The 19,065-nt window shown below is 42.3% G+C and overlaps 1 protein-coding gene across 7 annotated transcripts in view; it reads left to right on the forward strand.

Annotated features, from left to right (window-relative positions):
- HDAC7 (histone deacetylase 7) overlaps positions 1–19,065 on the forward strand; it is a 346,419-nt gene that overhangs the window by 259,877 nt on the left and 67,477 nt on the right. Inside the window, exon 1 of one of the 7 annotated variants that reach the window (XM_044286042.1) lies at positions 8,677–8,822. The exons of the other annotated variants lie outside the window; for them this stretch is intronic. The gene's annotated coding sequence lies outside the window, so the exon portion shown is untranslated. Of the gene's footprint in view, positions 1–8,676; positions 8,823–19,065 lie in introns of those variants that run through there. 7 annotated transcript variants of the gene reach the window in all.

The raw sequence follows: 19,065 nt of genomic DNA on the forward strand, positions 1-19,065 counted from the left end.
CGTAGTGTTTTGTGGATCTGCAAAACACGGATACCGGCCGGGGTACATTCCACAACATCATTCATATGGTTGTGTGAATGAGATAAGATGCCTTTATTGTCACTGTACAATACAATGTAATACAATGTACAATACAATGAAATGTTGTTTGGAGCAATCCTAGATGCCATGGACAGGGGAACAAGAACTGACATTTAAACTAAAGCATTACACTAGAAAAAAAACAAAACATTGCACTAGAATGAGCCCTTAGGACTTATGACTAGTAGGGGCCCAATGAAGAGGAGAGCTTCAGCTCAGGATGGACCCATTGCCTTCACACAAGAAATGCTGACTTCATAGACTCCATGGGGAGATTTATCATAGACCAGCATTTTACGCCTGTCTTTGAAATCTCCTGAGCTGCTGGAGAATACGACTAATTTATGACTAGTGCAGGCCTTATCATTAATTGGGCACATACTCTGGTTGTCCATGCCCCAGAATGAAATCTACAGCAGCTCGGAGCTGCCATAGATTTCGGTCTTCAGTTGCACCTGAAAACAGGTGCAAATGAAGATAAAAGCAGCGGGCCCCAGCCTCACCATGTCACCATTTCAGAAAGTGGCGCGGACAGTGCAAAATGTGTCACATGTGGCATTTAAAAAGTCACAAACATGAGATTAGCAATTTTTTTTACACCAAAGAATTGGCACAGGGAGATGATACATCTTCCCCTTTTGTGTGTGTTTGACTCTTATGCCCATGTTTCTGAATGGAAGGTAAGTGTGCTGTTTAATTTATTTATATAGCGCCAACATATTCCATAGTGCTTTACAGAAATGATCATCACTAGTAGCGCTCTCTGTGCCCTTTGGGTCTCATAGTTTAACGGGATTGTCAGACTTATTTAAAAACGTCTCCAATGGCACTAATATGTGCTTAAAAAAAAAAAAAAAAAATCCTACACTTAACAGTTAATTCCCAACCATTTTCAGGGCCGCCACTCCAGACCCTCCCATTCAGTCTGTGATTAACATAGCCATATACCCTACGTGACCAATGCAGCCAATCACTGGCCTCAGCCATCTTGTGCCATAAACCACTGAAATCGGCAACTGGCTGCTGTGGTATTATGAGGTACAGGTCACATCAAGACTCCAGCGTTTCAGTAGCCCTTACCCTGGGTTCACACCTAAGCGTTCCTCAAACGCGCGTTTTACGCGCGTTTTTGTCACGCGTTTTTATGCGCGTTTTTTGTAATAGTAAACGCGCGTTTGACGCGCGTTTGTGTCATTGACTGCAGTGTCCTATGGCCACAAACGCGCGTCAAAACGCCCCAAAGAAGCTCAAGTACTTGTTTGAGCGTCGGGCGTTTTACAGCGCGTTCGTACGCGCTGTAAAACGCCCAGGTGTGAACCCAGGGTAAGTGTTAGGTGCTGGGGAAGAAGTACTAAAAAGCCACTCTTGCAATGTTTCAGATGGAAAGGTAACGATGTCGCCATGGACAAGCTGTAGTTATGTGGTCCCTTCTCTTTCATGAACATCAACATTATCAACTGTGGCCGCATAAACAGTTATAATGCCATTGTTGTTTTCGGTCTGCTCTGTGCAGTAGAGAATGACTTATCATTATTTGCCTTTATTACATTTCTTTGTCTGACTTCCAGACAAGTCTGTCGCTTACTATATACATGTATATAATATATACCAGCCCCTGAGCACATAGGTACCCAAAAATATCACTGCGGAGTGAAAAATGACTCAGAAGCTTAAATTAACCTGCTGCTGTCTCCACCTCTCTGAGGATTTCTGTGGGAACTAAATTGTATAAAAGGCTTGAAGCATGGTCGTAATGATGATGATGGGTGTGTGAAGTGTAGGACAGGTTTAGCTTAGTTGATTTTTGAAAATAAAAGGAAAAGATCTGGATTTGAAGACGATTTTATAATAGAGCCTAAGGACATTGAGTAAAAATAGCTCAGTGTACCTGGTAACTTCTATCCTCCAATCCTTGGAACCAGTGCTCATAAAAAAATAAAAAAAAACTGTCAGCCGTCCCACCATTTCCACACCGCAGCCCGTTCCCATTAGACCAGAAGAGGCTTGGTCACGTAATCAGTGCTGGAATGGCACATCACTAGCCGGTGAATGCTTTTTTTTTTTCATTCGGCATAGGTTTTAAAGGCTCCTTGGCTGGACAACCCTTTTAACTTATTGTGACGGTTGGCTTAGGGTAAGGTTCACTGGAGATCTTCAAGCAACATGAATGTATGTGCATGTAAGAGGAAGTCTGGTCCATTCTCACACTGGTCACGTTATTGTACTAGCTCACCATTGTCCATGACTCATAGCCGCCTGTTCCAGGCAATCTCGGGGCAGCCTCTATGTGACTAACCTTTCTTTTGTCAGATACTTGAGATAGTCAGATGTTTACATTTACTGCTTCATTTCTGCTATGGTGAAAAAAATAAATCTGAATGGTCAGTGTGACAGGAACAATACATTTCACGTGCCCAACCAAACTAATAGCATTAATACGATGCTCAAAGGTCTTTTATCTTTCACCAGCTTCCATTGAGGACAAAGGGAATGTAATATATGGGAGGATGCAGGGCAAGCGTGTCTAGATGCTCCCTTTTGAACATGCTACTATATGCAAGAAACTTAAAGGGGTTGTCCAGGAATTAAGAAAATGAAAGTACTTAAATATTACTTTATTATAAATATATTCCCAAATATCTTTAATTAGTTATAATGGCTTATTTTGTTTATGGAGCAATCATTGGGAGAAATAAAATGGCCGCCGTCCTATTAGTGCACACAAAACTTGTCTTAATCACACAGGAGGACAAGTCACTTCACAACACTGAGCTAAATAGCTGCCTCATCCTTCTGTCTGCTTGTCAGGGATTATGATACTGAATACAGCTGATAAAATCTTCATCTCTGTGGGAATGGAGTTCATGAGGAGACATGAAGTACAGAGAGGACGGACAGGACAGACTGTGGTAATGGAGACTGCATACAAGAGCTGCTGCTCTTCATCAGCCACATCCCCACCTCCTCTCTGTACTTCATATCTCCTCATGGTCTCCATTCCTACAGAGATTGAGCGGAAGATCTTATCAGCTGTATTCCAGATATTCATAATCCCTGACAGAGCAGAATGGATTACAAAAAATTTAGGGATCCCTATCCATAAAGTTTTCATATATGGTAGTAAAGGGGAGTTTTCAAAGCAATGTATGCAAGTTTTAAAGAGGTTGTCTCACTTCAGAAAATTCCATTTATCATGTAGAGAAAGTTAATACAAGGCACTTACTAATGTATTGTGATTGTCCATATTGCCTCCTTTGATGGCTTGATATATTTTTCTATTGAATTATACATTTCTCATTTCCAGGGGTTACCTGCAATTCAGTAGAAGTGGTCGTGCTTGCACACTCTGGGGAACTACACCGAAAATGGAGCGGGGAAAAGTGATGGAGGGCACACTGACTCTGTTATTTCCGTCGCCCCACAGAAATTAATGGGAGCGGTGGCCGCGCAAGCTCAGTGCATTCCCATTCACTTGTATAGGGAGAGAGCTTAGTGGTGGACAGACTCGGGAAAACCCAGGGTCCTTCAGCCGCCACTCTCCCCGCTCCGTTCTCGGCGTAGGTGCGGGCAAATCTCACATCTGCCTTGTTATTTCCATTGTTCTTCTGCCCCATCATAGTGATAGAAGACTAAAAATAACAAAATGATCTCCGACATGACAGACACCAGCAACGCCCATCAGGCGCCTTGACTATAATGAGGTCTGTCAGGTTTCCTAAGTTTCTTTTTTACATGTAGCAATATTTTGTCTGGCATTTTTGATAGAATCTGCAATGGAGCCTTCTAACAGAGTCTCCAATGCAGATATGAACAAACCCTTGAACTTTGATTTAAACTTAAATAAGCTTAGAAAATTGCTCAGTAGAGAAGAGAAAAAGATGGAAACCAAGCCATCCAGAAGCTCACCTGATGGATTTCAGTCTGAATGGAACAGGAAAGCCTGTAATGTAGGTGAAAACATGCAGGCTGCAGAAGAAGTACAGTGCAACATGTTTAAACCTCTTCTGCTTCATTACTGTGAAATGCATAAAATATATTAAATAACGTATTTTAGGTACTTACGTTTTCCTGTTTGTCATCAACCTCTGCGTTTATATTTCTGGTCCACCTTCTCCACCTTCTCCTGCATTCAGAGGTGGACTTACCTCAGTAGCTTCCCCTTCCCCACGCCTCAGGACTGATGTAGTGATCTCACGGTGAAGTAGTCCAAACACTTTTCATTTGTTCTTCCCTACTTCTAAATTCATAGAAATATATACTGTAAGCTCCTTCTCTGGGTGGGTGCATTACATACCATATGTACTGTATCTCAGGGGATATATCTGGGGTGGGAGGGGGGCTATTTTCTGTGCAGGGGAGGAAGGGGTTAACAAAAACTAATTGCAGTGCATCCTGGGAGATGCAGGTGCTTGATGAGCTCCTGCCCACCTACAGAGATGCACCGTCCTCCAGATAAATGAGGAAAGAAAACTGTTTTAGGCCTCATGCACACGACCGTTGTGTGTTTTGCGGATTCGCAAAACACGGATGGCGTTCGTGTGCGTTCCGCAATTTGTGGAACAGGGTGGACAGCCATTAATATAACTGCCTATTCTTGTCCGCAAAACAAACAAGAATAGGACAGGTTATATTTTTTTTGCGGACCACGGAACGAAGCAACGGATGCGGAAAGCACACGGAGTACTGTCCGCATTTTTTGCGGCCCCATTGAAGTGACTAAAACAGCGGTCGTGTGCATGAGGCCTTAGGCTACATGCACACGACCATGCCATGTTTTGTGCGTTCTGCAATTTGCAGAACAGAATGGGCCACCCATTATAGAAATGTGTATTCTTGTCTGCAAAACGGACAAGAATAGGATATATTCTATTATTTTATTTTTTTGCAGGGCTACGGAACTAAGCAACTGATGCGGACAGGACACTGAGTGCTGTCCGCATCTTTTGTGGTCCGATTAGACTGAATGGGTCCGCATCCGCGCCCCTAAAAAATGCGGCTCGGATGTGGACCCAAAAAATGGTTGTGTACATGAGGACTTTAATCTGAGGGACCCTTTAATAAATTTTGACACCAAAATACATACAATGCATTTGAGGATAGGGCTACACTGCGACAGCTGTCGCAGCCAGGATCGCTGAGTAGCAGTGATCCCATAAAAATGAATGGGATCGCCGCAACCGTCTCAAGAAATTCAGCCGTGTTGGATTTTTTGCGACTGTCGTGGCAATCCCATTAATTTTTATGGGATCACCGCTACTCAGCGATCCTGGCTGCGACCAGTGTCGCCGTGTAGCCTTAAGGGTTGATTTTTGAACCATTCTCTACAATAATACAGTACATGAGTAGTAGTGCAGATAAGGAGTCCAGATCACTACTTTTTTTTTACCTACTGCCCCCCCATTGTCAGGACTGCCGTGCATGCGCACAGGAGTCCTCTCCAATGTGTTAGCACAGCAAAGCCGTCCGGACTGTGTATTTCAGTGCAGCTCTGAGCAGCGGGGGAACATGGGCAGTAGGAATGTAAAAAGTAGTGATCTGGACTCCATGTCTGCAGTACTACTCATGTATTACTGCAGATAATAGTCCAAAATAAGGGTGAAAAATTCCCTTTAAGGTTACTATGATTCTGCTTAGGGAGAATGGAAAATGAATTATTGCTTATTGTCACTTTTGTACTATTTTTATGTATTGCATTGCTAATTCTGTTGAATTCTAAGTAATTAGATATTTATGAATACATAATGAAAACACCACAGGCACTGAAGATAATAATTATATCAAGAGTAATAATATAATGTAGTAGTCACCTTAAGGCCTTGCCTGAACTTGCCTCACTTGGCAGACGCAGTACATACAAATGCTGGTTAAGAATAGAAGTTAAGAACAAAAAATACCTAAATGTCAGTTGTCACCCACGTTGTTTTACTGGAACTGAATATGTATCCCAGTATCACTGTGGTTATCAGTTCCTCCGTGCCCTTGTTACTCAGATAGCAAGCTGACAGTAACAATCTGTGGCTTTCCAGTCTTGTACGTTCCAGGGTTTCCTCTGATCCAATATAACAATACACTTGTGATCTAGTTTAAAGGGTGAATAAAAAAGAACAAAAATCTATACTGTCCATGATTGTCCTTGTGAAAGAAGCGCCATAGTATGCAGGTGTCGGATGTTTTTTGGAGCAGTATGGACAAGTTATTAATAAATATCTATCAGAGGGACATTTCAGAAAGGACAGAGGGGAGTTGGGTTAAAAGTAGGGATCTTCCATCCTAAGGAGCACTATTTTGGACCTGTCTCTCCTACTTTCCTATACCTATATTCACATCCTGATACTGGAGTTTCCATTCACAGCACTTCTGCTGCCTTTCTTGGGGGTTGATCATTGACTTGTCAGTTAGCCCCTTCAGGACATGTATCTTCCATACGTGTATGGTGGATGTCCACACTTTAAAGAGAGTGGAGCGAGTGACATAGCTGCAGGGTTTCTGCTGTTTTACAAAAAAAAAGTTGTGGGCGTACACTCCAGGTCAGTAAAAGCTGTAAAAATGAAACCCATAGGATTGCATTTTTCCCAATTCCCCCCCCCCCTTCCCATTTGTAATTTCTTTTTAGCTTCCCACTACCTTGTATGCAATATTCAGTGGTACCATTAGAAAGTAAAACTTGCCCCGCAAAAAGAAAACAAAAAAAAACGAATCTGGCTATGTGGATAGAAAAATAAAAAAGTTATGGCACTGGAAAGGCTGAGGTAAAAAAATTGAAATTCAAAAAGAAAATTTCCTAGTTCTAAATGGGCTGAGCTTAGAGCTAAACGTTTTGGCCTACAGACAATGTTTATCACCTATCCACAGGATTGCTGGGAGTTTACCTTGGGACCCCCTCCATTCAGAACAACAGAGGTCTCCTGTGTGAATAGAACAGTAGTGCACATGCACCGCCCCATTCACTGTTGACTACAGTGTTGGGTTATCTCCTAAAGTCCTATAGAAGTGAATGGGGTGGTGGCCATGCAAGAGCACATCTGCTCAATTTACAATGGGAACTCGGGTCCCCCACTCTTGTCATCTTGGGGTTCCAGTGGACAGGCAAAATGAAGAGGTGGCCATGCATGTTCCCTAGTCATCTTTTTTTCCAGTATTTGCCTAAGTTTATATTTGTAGTTTTCCTTTAACCAGGTTTTGTCAACGTTACTATCTCTCCATGCAGTAAGTTAGCAATTAGTAGTAAATAAGTTACATAAAGTAGACATCTTTATCAACATCCTTCCTACTGGTTACATTATATACCCCTGTGATATGGTTCTCTTGCTTCTTATTTTGCTCTCTCAAGGCCTGTTTTGAGAGAACTTCTGGGCAGGTCACCGAGGTTCACTCTCTACCTAGTGACACCCGTTTCCCACTTTTAGCCATTGTAACATTTGCTGGTACAACTGGTTTATTGGACGTAAGAGCTGGAGAACAGTTGTAATGTTTTGACTTCATGTATTTCGAACATGATGCTCACTTATGAAATGTATAGCTTTATTAATATTATGTGCTATCAAGTTAGTGTTGCCTCCTGGTTTCAAGAAGATTAGTGTTTTATCCCAAATGTCCAGTTTGTATCTTTTATGCTTTTCAGTGCATATTACTAAATGCATATTTTCAGACTTTTGCCGGAGTAGTAACATCCATTATTGCCTTTAAAATGAACCATCAAACCTTTGAAACTCTGTGCAGTCTATGGATGGCATGTGATGGATGAAGAGAACATAAGAAGATTCATATGGATGGCATGTGATAGAGGAGAACATGACAAGATTAATATATAGTTTAGTAGGAAAAGATTCAGTATAAGGGCTCATGCACACGAACATGTGCCGCTTGTGCCGTGCATTGGGGACTGCAAATTGCGGCCCATGTGGCCTGCGCTGACCTATTCAACTTGAATGGGTCCGCGATCTGTCCACACTGTAAAAAAAAAATAGAGCTGTTTGCGGGCTGCAATACGGGCACGACCCGAACATGTTTGTGTGCATGAGCCCTAAGTTGTATTTTATACATTGAAATCCCCTCTCTTTCTATGCTTAGGAGTCCAGTGGGTGGTCCTGCTTCAATTTGCATACATAGGACCACTCACTGGACTCTTAAGTCCAGACTGAGCAGTGATTCAAATGAGTGAAATGCACATTATCCTAAAATGTTTCCCACGACGCTATACATCATTCTTCTTGTCTTCTGCTCTGTAACATGCTGCCTGCAGGTTAGACAGGATCTTTTTACGTGATTCCACACAAGGTACATCTTGAGCTCTGAAGTCACACCTCTATTTCCACATTTCTATTAGCAGAATATAATTGGAATCACAAATTGGAAATAGCTCTACTCCTTTCTTGGAGTCAACTTCAAACCATTCGAAGAGCTTGTCGAACAAGAAGTCCCTGCTTCACCTAGGCACCTATGTTTATTCTTGTTTCTTTCCAAGGCACAGGCCAGGCGGATTCTTCTTGCTGGGCTTGTCTAGCCAGAGAGGTGGCATGGGCTGGACCTGCGTAGGGTGCTTAGAGGAGCCTAAGGCAATGTCCCATTTTTTAGTGGGTGTTACCTGCCCTTAATGAAAGCATGGGAACGCTTCTTGCAAAAGCATCTAAACTCTGAGATGAGATGGGAGGAGAAGGCATGCACTGTCACTAGCAGGGATGATGGTCCTGAAAGATCTTGTGGATTGTATACCTAAGAAGATATTTTTAAATCCCAGTAAGGTAGGGTGCCTGGTCGCTGACACAGTGGAGATAACCTAGGACTATGATAACTATCTTATGGCTTCTTTTTCACACTTGACGAGATGCTTTTTAAGGGTATTTCTGTTTACCTGATTATTAAAGTATGCAGTAGACATGTCTCTCTGTATCGGCCTAGCTTGGTCAGATACCTTAGTTGATATTTCGATCCTTATGATACTTTTATGGTGCATTCTTGTCCTGTATGTAATATCTTACCCTACATGCCTTTCTGTATTACTGTAGTGTGCACGTGGGGGCATCTGTTCGGTTTAAGATGCATAGAGAGGTAGTAATACCTTAGTTCCACCACACTCTCTGTTTAGCAATACTTCAGATAGTGGTGCAGAATCTTACGTGTAACTTGACAGGTCTGAAACAGGAGTCAGGAAAGGTATGTTGATCTGACCTCTCAGGCCTTAGGTTTCCACATTCTTGTTAGCCTCTTCTATTGCATTTTATTGCTCTGCCTTCCTACAATTTCTGAGAACACTGAAGTCTCCACCATCATTTTTCATTTGGATGTCCCTCATGGAAGAGGCTTTTTGATGACATGAATTATTTTACCACATATACAGGGGAAACTCGAAAAATTAGAATATCGCTCAAGAGTCCATTTATTTCAGTAATGCAAATTAAAAGGAATTGCATTAATGCAGCTTAAAATTTTAATTTTGTGAAAGGGTTCAATATTCTAGGCTCAAAGTGTCACACTGTAGTCAGCTAATTAATCCATACCCCTTGAGCAAAGGGGACCTCAAAAGGGTGACTTTGGGGTTTCATAAGCTGTAAGCCATAATCATCCAAATTATAACAAATAAAGGCTTGGAATATCTCGCTTTGCGTGTGATGAGTCTATCTCATATGTTAGTTTCACATTTTAAGTTGCATTACTGAAATAAATGAACTTTGCATGATATTCTAAGTTTTCGAGTTTCACCTGTATATTTTAAAAAACCAGCGGCCTTTCGAGTAGGGTAGAAGAGTTATTGCATATATGTGCTTTGTGAACTACTTTATATGTATACTCATAGTCACTAAGAATGTTAAACTTTCACACTGGCGTTTTGGCTTTCCGTTTTTGAGATCCGTTCAGGGCTCTCACAAGTGGTCCAAAACGGATCAGTTTTGCCCTAAATGCATTCTGAATGGAAAAGGATCCGCTCCGAATGCATCAGTTTGCCTCCTTTCCGTCTCCATTCTGCTATGGAGGTGGACACCTTGCAGCGTTTTGATGTCCGTCTGACAAAACTGAGACAAACGGATCCATTCTGACACACACTGACACACAATGTAAGTCAATGGGGACGGATCTGTTTTCTATGACACAATGCAAAATGGATCCGCCCCCCATTGACTTTCAATGATGCTCAAGACGGATCCGCCCCCCATTGACTTTCAATGATGCTCAAGACGGATCCGCCCCCCATTGACTTTCAATGATGCTCAAGACGGATCCGTCCTCCATTGACTTTCAATGATGTTCAAGACGGATCCGTCCTGGCTATGTTACAGTTAATACAAACGGATCCGTTCTGAACGGATGCAGACGATTGTATTATCTGTAAGGATCCGTCTGTGCAGATCCATGACGGATCCGCACCAAACGCGAGTGTGAAAGTAGGCTAACGAGTCACTTGCAAGTAAGACAATTAATAAATTCTTAACTTTTTCTGTTATAATGATTGGAAAATCTAAATCTGGGGTAAACGTGGGGTAGATTTGTGGATATGTCTGTCTGCACTTATGTTTTATTTATCGAGACATATTTTATTCCCCCTAAGGCTGTTTTTATAATGAACACAATCAGAGGCCTTACAAGGAACCATGGGGCCACAGAGCAAAACTTGGAATGGGGCCACAGAGCAAAACTTGGAATGGGGCCCCACGCCACCTCCGGTAGCATAAATATGAGAAGCTGATGATTATGTTGGTTTTCCTAAAGCACAGGGAGAAGGCACACAGTGAAGTGACACCAGTGGGATAATGTGCTCTGTGAAGTTACAGCACAGGCATAATACCACAATGATGTCACAGGACAGAAATAAGGCTCACAGTCATATCACAATAGTATAATAATATGCAGAAATGAGTGATGTCATAGCACAGATATAATGCAAAAACAAATGCGCTCTTCCATTGTCCATATACATCAGTAGCTGCACATATGTCTTGAGTGGAGATGGGCCCCCTTAGATATTGGGGCCCCATAGCAGCAGCTATCCTAATAGTTACACCCATAGACACAATGCTAATATACAATAGTGCTCTTAAATTCTGGTGAATTGATTCTCTATGCTGTGACTATTAGGCCCCTTTCACACAAACGATACGGATTGTGTTACGATCGTGGTTCTGCACGAAAGTGCAGTCAGTTTTGCCCACGATTGCGTTCGATGGTTCAGTTTTTTTTACATGGATGCTATCAATTTTGATGCATTTTTCACGTGTTACAAACAACATCTCGTAGCATCCAGACACTTTGCATCTGGATGTAGTGCGTTTTTAACAGAAGCCCCATTTATGTCTATGGGACCAGGGCTGCGTGAAACACTTGGAATATAGAACATGCTGCGATTTTCACGTAAGGCCTCATGCACACGGCCGCTGTGTGTTTTGCGGTCCGAAAAACAGGGATGGCGTCCGTGTGCGTTGCGCAATTTGCGGAACGGCACAGACAGCCATTGATATAACTGCCTATTCTTGTCCGCAAAACGGACAAGAATAGGACTGGTTATATTATTTTTGCGGACCACGATTGGAGCAACGGATGCGGACAGCACAAGGAGTGCTGTCCGCATATTTTGCGGCCCCATTGAAGTGAATGGGTCCGCATCCAAGCCGCAAAAACTGCGGCTCAGATGCGGACCAAAACAACGGTCGTGTGCGTGAGGCCTAACGCAGAGATGATGTGTGAAAATTAACACTCATGTACACAGACCCATAGAAATGAATGGGTCAGGCTTCAGTGCAGTTCATTACGGAAAACTCGCTCGTGTGAAAGGGGTCTTACAATAGCCGAATGCATTGTGTTCAGGTTTTAAGGCATGACACAGAGGGCATTTGAGCAAATGTTTTATTAGCTTCCTGTTAACGTGCAGATGACTCTCTGGGTTTGCTATAAATAAAGTTGAGATGAGTACATGTGATATTTATAAAATTAGCTGCTCTCAGGGACGTAATACGTGAAGATGATATCGTACAATGTTTGAGTACATCATGTGCTCTTCTCCATGATGAACCGTATTTGTTTATAAAGGAAGAACCCCCTTTTAAGACGGATAATTCTTGTCATTTCTTAAATGCAGCACTTGGCAGCGTATTTGCTAACTGTTTCGGGCATCTGTCTTTTGTTTGCGAAGGATAGTGCGGTCATCATCCTAGCCAACGTGATCCATGTTTGGTATTTGCCCGAGGCTAGACAGATTAAGTGCTACCGCATGGCCTAATGAAAGGTTGGGCCTCAGAGGAGGTCACGTATGCTGCGAGATATACCATCAATTCTGCATCAAAGCTCCATTTTCACCTTTTCTACAGAATTCTTTTAAAAAAAGAACATTTATGGAGTTAGATAACATTTGATATACCAAAAATTAAATTTTTCAACTATAGGGTATTAATGCTTGCATTGTGTCATGGCACATTTATAGGATTTGCATTCCTATCAAAGTATTGGATTACCGTGTTATTTACTTTATTGTTATACAACCAGTTAGAAGACTTTTTTGCAGCACATAAGGGTTTTTGCCACGACATTAACATGGAGATCACGTTTGCATGCTTGTATTTTTTTGTTTTGTTTAGCGGTCAATGTTCGCACGATCTTGTTTTCTAGTTTAAGCCGGTTAGGAAATACGATCTTTGTAATGTCTTTTATGTCCCTTTTTAGTTCTGAAAGAGTTAAAGGAAGAAATGTAAAGGCCAAACTGGTTAACTGTGCTATTGATACTGCTAGAGGAAATCTGAGCTGGCCTGGAGGGGAGGGGGGCACAACAGGATACACATAAATAGAATTCAAGATGCACAAGAAAGATCGTCGTCGTCGCCCCCCCCAAAAAAAAAAAAAAAAGGTATCCCGTGTCCTAGAAACTAAATTATCCTCTCCATTAGCTTGTGTGTAGTAGCTACTCTTTACAAAGCAACCATCTCAGGTTAGGCTACTTTCACATCTGTGTTGTGCTGTCTGGTTTGGAGATCCGGCAGAGGCTTTCAAAATCGCAGCACAGCCCTTTAGTTTTGTCCCCATTCATTGTCAATGGGGACGAAGCTGAACAAACCGGAATGGAGTGCACCAGAATGCATTCCGTTCTGGTTTGCTGCGTTCCCACGCCGGACACAAAATCGCTGCAAGCAGTGTTTTTGCGTGCGGCATGAGAAACTGAACAAGCAGGACCTGGCACCAAAAACTATGCAAATCAATGGTGCCGGATCCGTTTTTTTTCATCTGGCGCCCATTGACTCACAATGGTTTTAGTGCCTTCATTTTCAATATAGTTCAACCGGATCCATTCTGAACGGATGCATCCGGTTGTATTATTAGAACGGAAGCATTTTGCTGTGGTTTTGAGATCCCCTGCCGGATCTCAAAACCGTATAGTAAAGCCGCTGATGTGAAAGTCGCCCTAATTTTCTTTAGCAACAGTCAAGAGTCAGTTCCTATAACTAAGATAGGAGGCCACAGGTTTAAGTTATGTCACCCCTCCTTAGTTGACAGACTGCTTTGGTATGACTAATGGAGGGCCAGGAAATGGCAGCTGCCACCACATGTAACCATGAGGAACATCTACAAGTACTTCTTTTAGTAGAAAAAATAGCTCTATATATAAGGAGTGGAGCTAGATCATATGTGCCATGGCGCCGCCCTCATACTCTGTAGTGACACATCCCGTCACAACACACAGATGGTGGGTAATTTCCCAGAGGTGCCAGGAAGCTTCCCTGGCATCTGGTTGGTTTGCCAATTCTTCTGGGAGTCCAGGAGATCTCCAATTTTTCTGGGACTCTTTATCCTTGACTTGGTTTCATTGAGCATGTAAGGCCACTTTGAACGACTGTACAGTCCAATATGGACTAAAATGTGTATCGACCGGCTTGTAATGGCCACGTTTATGGTGCTACGGCATATTGTGTGACAGTGACACACAGATATTCTGAGGTTTTATGGACTCTGTGATGAAACCATCTTAGAAAGGCATGTGTGGATATTTATGTTAAAGGTCAAGGTGTAATGAGGCGTGTTAAATGCCGCACGTTACGATACGCATGGTATGTGTGTATGTTTTGTATTTTTGCATGGTGTAAGCATTTTTCTGACATGACGCTCAATATCATAGTCCCCATAATCCAACTTTTTAGAAATATTTAAAAGTAGTATTTGCTTTTGTTTAGAAGTTATGGTGGGGAGGGGACATTTGACGTACTCTTTGGTTTTAAATAGCGCCATTGTTTAACCAGAAGACATTTTTGAGTTCTCAGCAAGCAAAAGAGTAAGCAGTTTCCCCTGGCATTATGGGTAACGATATGCAAATTGCCACAAGGTCTGTCACCTCAGCTTACAGAACAGAAATTGTGATCAAAGGGGTTGTGCCATGAAAAACGTTCTACGTTTTTGAAACCAGCACCTGGATCTGAATACTTTTGTAATTGCATGTAATTAAAAAATTAGTATAGCCATTGAGTTATTCAATATAATCTATCTGTATACCGCCACCTGCTTTTTTTTTTTTTCTTATTTCTCTGTCCACCTTGCTGATGTGGACGCACATGCTAATTTCCATCCTTCAACTGTCACCAGCTGTATCTTGTTAGAATCTGCAGCCAAAAGGACCCGCACCTACAACGAGAACGGAGCGGGGAAATGAATGGAGAGCTCACTGCACATTCACAGCCGCCCTCCATTCATTTCAAAGGGACCGCCGAAAATAGCCGAGCCCTGACTCCGCAATTTCCGTCTGCTCCATAGAAATGAATGGGAGCAGGGGCCGCGCGGGAAACCCGTGGTCCTCTAGCCACAGCTCTCTCCGCTCCGTTCTCCTTGTAGGTGTGGGTCCCAGAGGTGGAATCCCCACCTATCAGACAATGGGGGCATATCCTAGCGATATGCCCCCATTGTATGTCATGGGAATACCCCTTTAATCATCGGATAACCCCTTTAAATAAGACATTTGCAGTCATTTGTAAACAATGTGACTTTCCATTGCGCCCTTGTTGAACACTAATGGGAATTGTGAGCTTTTCCTTAGGGAAGCATATGTCTTTTCCACTTTGCATTTATGAGATCCAAAGGAGTAATGTATCAAAAGTGTTTTAGAGAAATGTTATTTTTGGTGCTCACAGCAATCAATCAGAATTCATATTTCATTTTTCTGGATCAGATAAAAAAATATACATCTGTGCAGAAAGGAAAAAACCTTGGTAAAACGGTGAGGATAGATTCCTCCAGTGGCTGAAATAAAACGGCTGCTATACATACTGCTATACATACTGCTATACATACTGCTATACATACCACTACTGTATGTGCCCCACAAGATTGTTCATTATTTGTAAGGATGTGACTAACCATCCTATGGTCTAATACAGTATATGTGGCCAGCTTTCATTAAATGGTGCTGTAAAACAAATATAAATGTACCTTTGTTACTTACACTGAGGTGCTTGTTCCCCACCTTCGGAAAGACTAGAGGAGAATAATAAACTTTGTAATATATTTAAAGATTATCCGACCCCTGAAATGCCCCCCCCCCCCATATGCCTCGGTCCCTCACACACAGTGTACTTACCTCGCTCCCTGACACCCGCATCGCTCCTGGTCCCCGCACGGCCGCCGCTGCTTCTCCTTGTGCGTGGATGAAAACATCCGGTGGTGTGGGGGGGGGGCTAACCAATGGCAGGCGGTGACGGGGACAAACATCCCTAGTGTCACCCGTGATGCTAGGGAGGCTCGTCCCCATCACTGCCTGCCATTGACTGCCCCAATCCCCAGCCCGAAACCAGATGTTTTCATCCGCGCAAGGGGAGAAACAGCGGCGTCCTTGCGGAGACCAGCGACGTGGGTGCCGGGGAACGAGGTAAGTACATTGTGTGTAAAGAGGGGGGGGGGCATTTTAGGGGTCGGATAACCCCTTTAACTTTTAAAGTGCAGTGTCTTTGCTGCAAAAGAATTGTGACGTTGTGACCCACCACATATGTTGTACCAATAGTAGTGAAAAATCACCTTAAGGGTCCATTCACACGTCCATTTTTTCTTTCCTGATCTGTTCCGTTTTTTGCGGAACAGATCAGGACCAGATCTGGACCCATTCATTTTCAATGGGTCCTGGAAAAACCGTTGTTCAGTTCCGCATGTCCGTTTAAATATAAAACATGTCCTATTCTTTTCCGCAAAATTCGGATCCTGGTACAATACAAAGTCAATGGATCCGCAAAAAACGGAAGACATTCGGATGTCATTACGTATGTCATCCGTTTTATGCGGATTCCGTTCCTGGAAATTAAATCCTGCAAACAGAAACTTTTTTTTTTTTTTCAAAGAAATCCAAGCAACTTTATTTGCTTATTGAAATTTATACGTTCCCGTTTTTTGCGGATCCGCAAAAAATGGATGACATACGGATGACATACGGAAACATTTTCAGGAACAACGGATCTGCAGAAAACGGACCGAAATTCGGGATATAGAAAAATACTGACGTGTGAATGTAGCCTAAATGCTATCATTATTGCTGTGTAGCTTTCCTTGTAAACATGTTGAAAATGGTATTTGTGCCGGAGATAAGCGTCCTGTCTTGTCACAAGTCTTAGAGTCCTGCTTCCTGTTCGTCAGGAAGTCCAGGACTTAGGAATTTTACTTCCCGTCTACTTTCTTTCTTGTGTTTAAAGAACATGGAATACAGTATGGACGGGTGGGTGTTCATTACCTGGAAAGTTCTGTACGTAGGTTTGCCAATCAGGATCTGTGTGGAAGTCCCTAAGGGGCTTGCAGTGGTGCCTATAGTGCCTATAGAGCACCATGTAAAATATGCCTTCCCTGTAGGAGAGGACAACATGTGAAAGATGTAGATTTATAGTTTTTTTTTTTCTTAATGTAAATTGTTCTTTTAAGGCGCTCATATACTGTACAATAGATTAACATTGGCTAAACCCACCAATTCTAGCTGGGCAGCGTTGGGGCACCACTATTCGCTGAAAGATGATTTCTGGGGAAAAAGGGTTAGGCTTTACGTTTTACATGCCCGATCCTTTTGTTCTCCAGAAAAATAAGATTTAAGACCTCTCCTGACCTTCCTACGTGGTGGCTCTCAGTGATGTGTTCTTTCATATTTCATAACCTTATACATTGAACATTGTTAATGAAATCCTCAGGATGTTTGCGATAGAATTGCACAAGCTAATGTTTTATTTCATAATTTTGGATAAATCCCAGTGCAAGCCACTGGAGTTCTGCCAGCACCAGTGCATAGAAACTAAAAGTGGCAAACGTGCTGAGTCTTGTTATCCCTGTCCTATCTCCAAAGGAACGATTAGGAAAAGGTATCCCAAAGGTAGCCTCCTCATTGAATTGTCTTTACGGGATTACAGACGCCCAACTTCTGTCCTTTTATGTGGAAATGATCTGGTTTCCTAGTCATTTATTTCAAGGCGCACCTTAAACCCCCTCCACCCACAGTCTAAGCTCTTGAGATCCAACGCCCATGGTTTTTCTCCTAGCAAATTAACATTTTGTCTTGAGAATGTTTAGACCAAGGTATAGGATCATGAGGAAATACTGTTCTGACTTTTGTCTTCCGTTGTACTATAACTTGTTCCTACAAATATGTTCATAGTGAGTGTCATTTCCTTCCCTGCCTCGGGTTGCCAGTCTGCATGACTATCTGGGCATTTAGAGTGGTTGCTATCTATAGAGGTGTGCCAGAGCTAGGCTTTCACTAGTACACACTGCATTGATGTCCTTTTTCTAAAGGATTCGATATACTAATAGGAAATCAGACTCCATTGTCATGTGCATCGAAACATAGAAACATAGAATGTGTCGGCAGATAAGAACCATTTGGCCCATCTAGTCTGCCCAATATACTGAATACTATGAATAGCCCCTGGCCCTATCTTATATGAAGGATGGCCTTATGCCTATCCCATGCATGCCTTAAACTCCTTCACTGTATTTGCAGCTACCACTTCTGCAGGAAGGCTATTCCATGCATCCACTACTCTCTCAGTAAAGTAATACTTCCTGATATTACTTTTAAACCTTTGCCCCTCTAATTTAAAACTATGTCCTCTTGTGCAAGCTCTATACAGTATCCAATTTCTCCTTGCTTTACGGCACGCAGTAGTCAATGTGTTTTCACTCTGCCCTATACATGTAGCATGGCGCTAAAATACAACATGTAAACCCACAGAAGTGCTATCAGAAAGTTATCGTAAAGTAGTTTTCCATCCAATTTGGCCTTCAGGTAATCTTATGCTGTGCATTATGGGTTTTCTTCTTGCTGTTCATGGTTGTTCCCCAGGACCATTGAAACATTCATAGTACCACGAGCTCTGTAATTAGGATCATTGATCCCTATGATCAAGATCAAAATTAATGGTTTGTACTTATGTATTGAGGTGTACCAAATTAGGATTTATGGTGTGTATAGGGTTTACCTGATATCATTGCAGCTTTGTTCTGTAACCCTTCTCTGAAAATGCCTAAAGGCAAAGTATTGTATTGAGATAGAGGCAGAAAAGTACCTCAAGTTACCCATTGTTAGTTCATATTGTAGTTTTGGTTGCTGCAGGTTGAAGTTGTCATTGCTGTTGTAAAGAGAGTCGGGATCCTCATCAATCAGAAAAATGGTTAGAGCACCCACTGAGAATGGAGCACCCAAAGGGACATTTCCATCAACAACAAAAAGTATTTAAGAAGTGCCAACACACATTTTCTATGCATTTTTTGAAGCTGCAGACAAAAAAACAATAGAAGTCCATAGGCGAAAAGTGCCAGGCAATGAGAGAAAAATGGCAAACCCAGAGCATGCTGTGATTTGAAAAAAGCATCATTGACCCAAAAAACGCACCTCAAGGGGGGGGAAAAAATGCCACCACAAAAAGCACCTGATTTGTCCTGTGTTTCATCTCTCTCATAGACCTCCATGCAACATCTGCCTGAACAAACAGGACAAAAACAACAGCAAAAAATGCAAAATCCCTCAGAAATGACACCAGCATCAAAACTGGATTA

This window comes from Bufo gargarizans, chromosome 3 (assembly GCF_014858855.1).
Source record: "Bufo gargarizans isolate SCDJY-AF-19 chromosome 3, ASM1485885v1, whole genome shotgun sequence".
In the NCBI taxonomy this organism is placed as follows: Eukaryota; Metazoa; Chordata; class Amphibia; order Anura; family Bufonidae; genus Bufo; species Bufo gargarizans.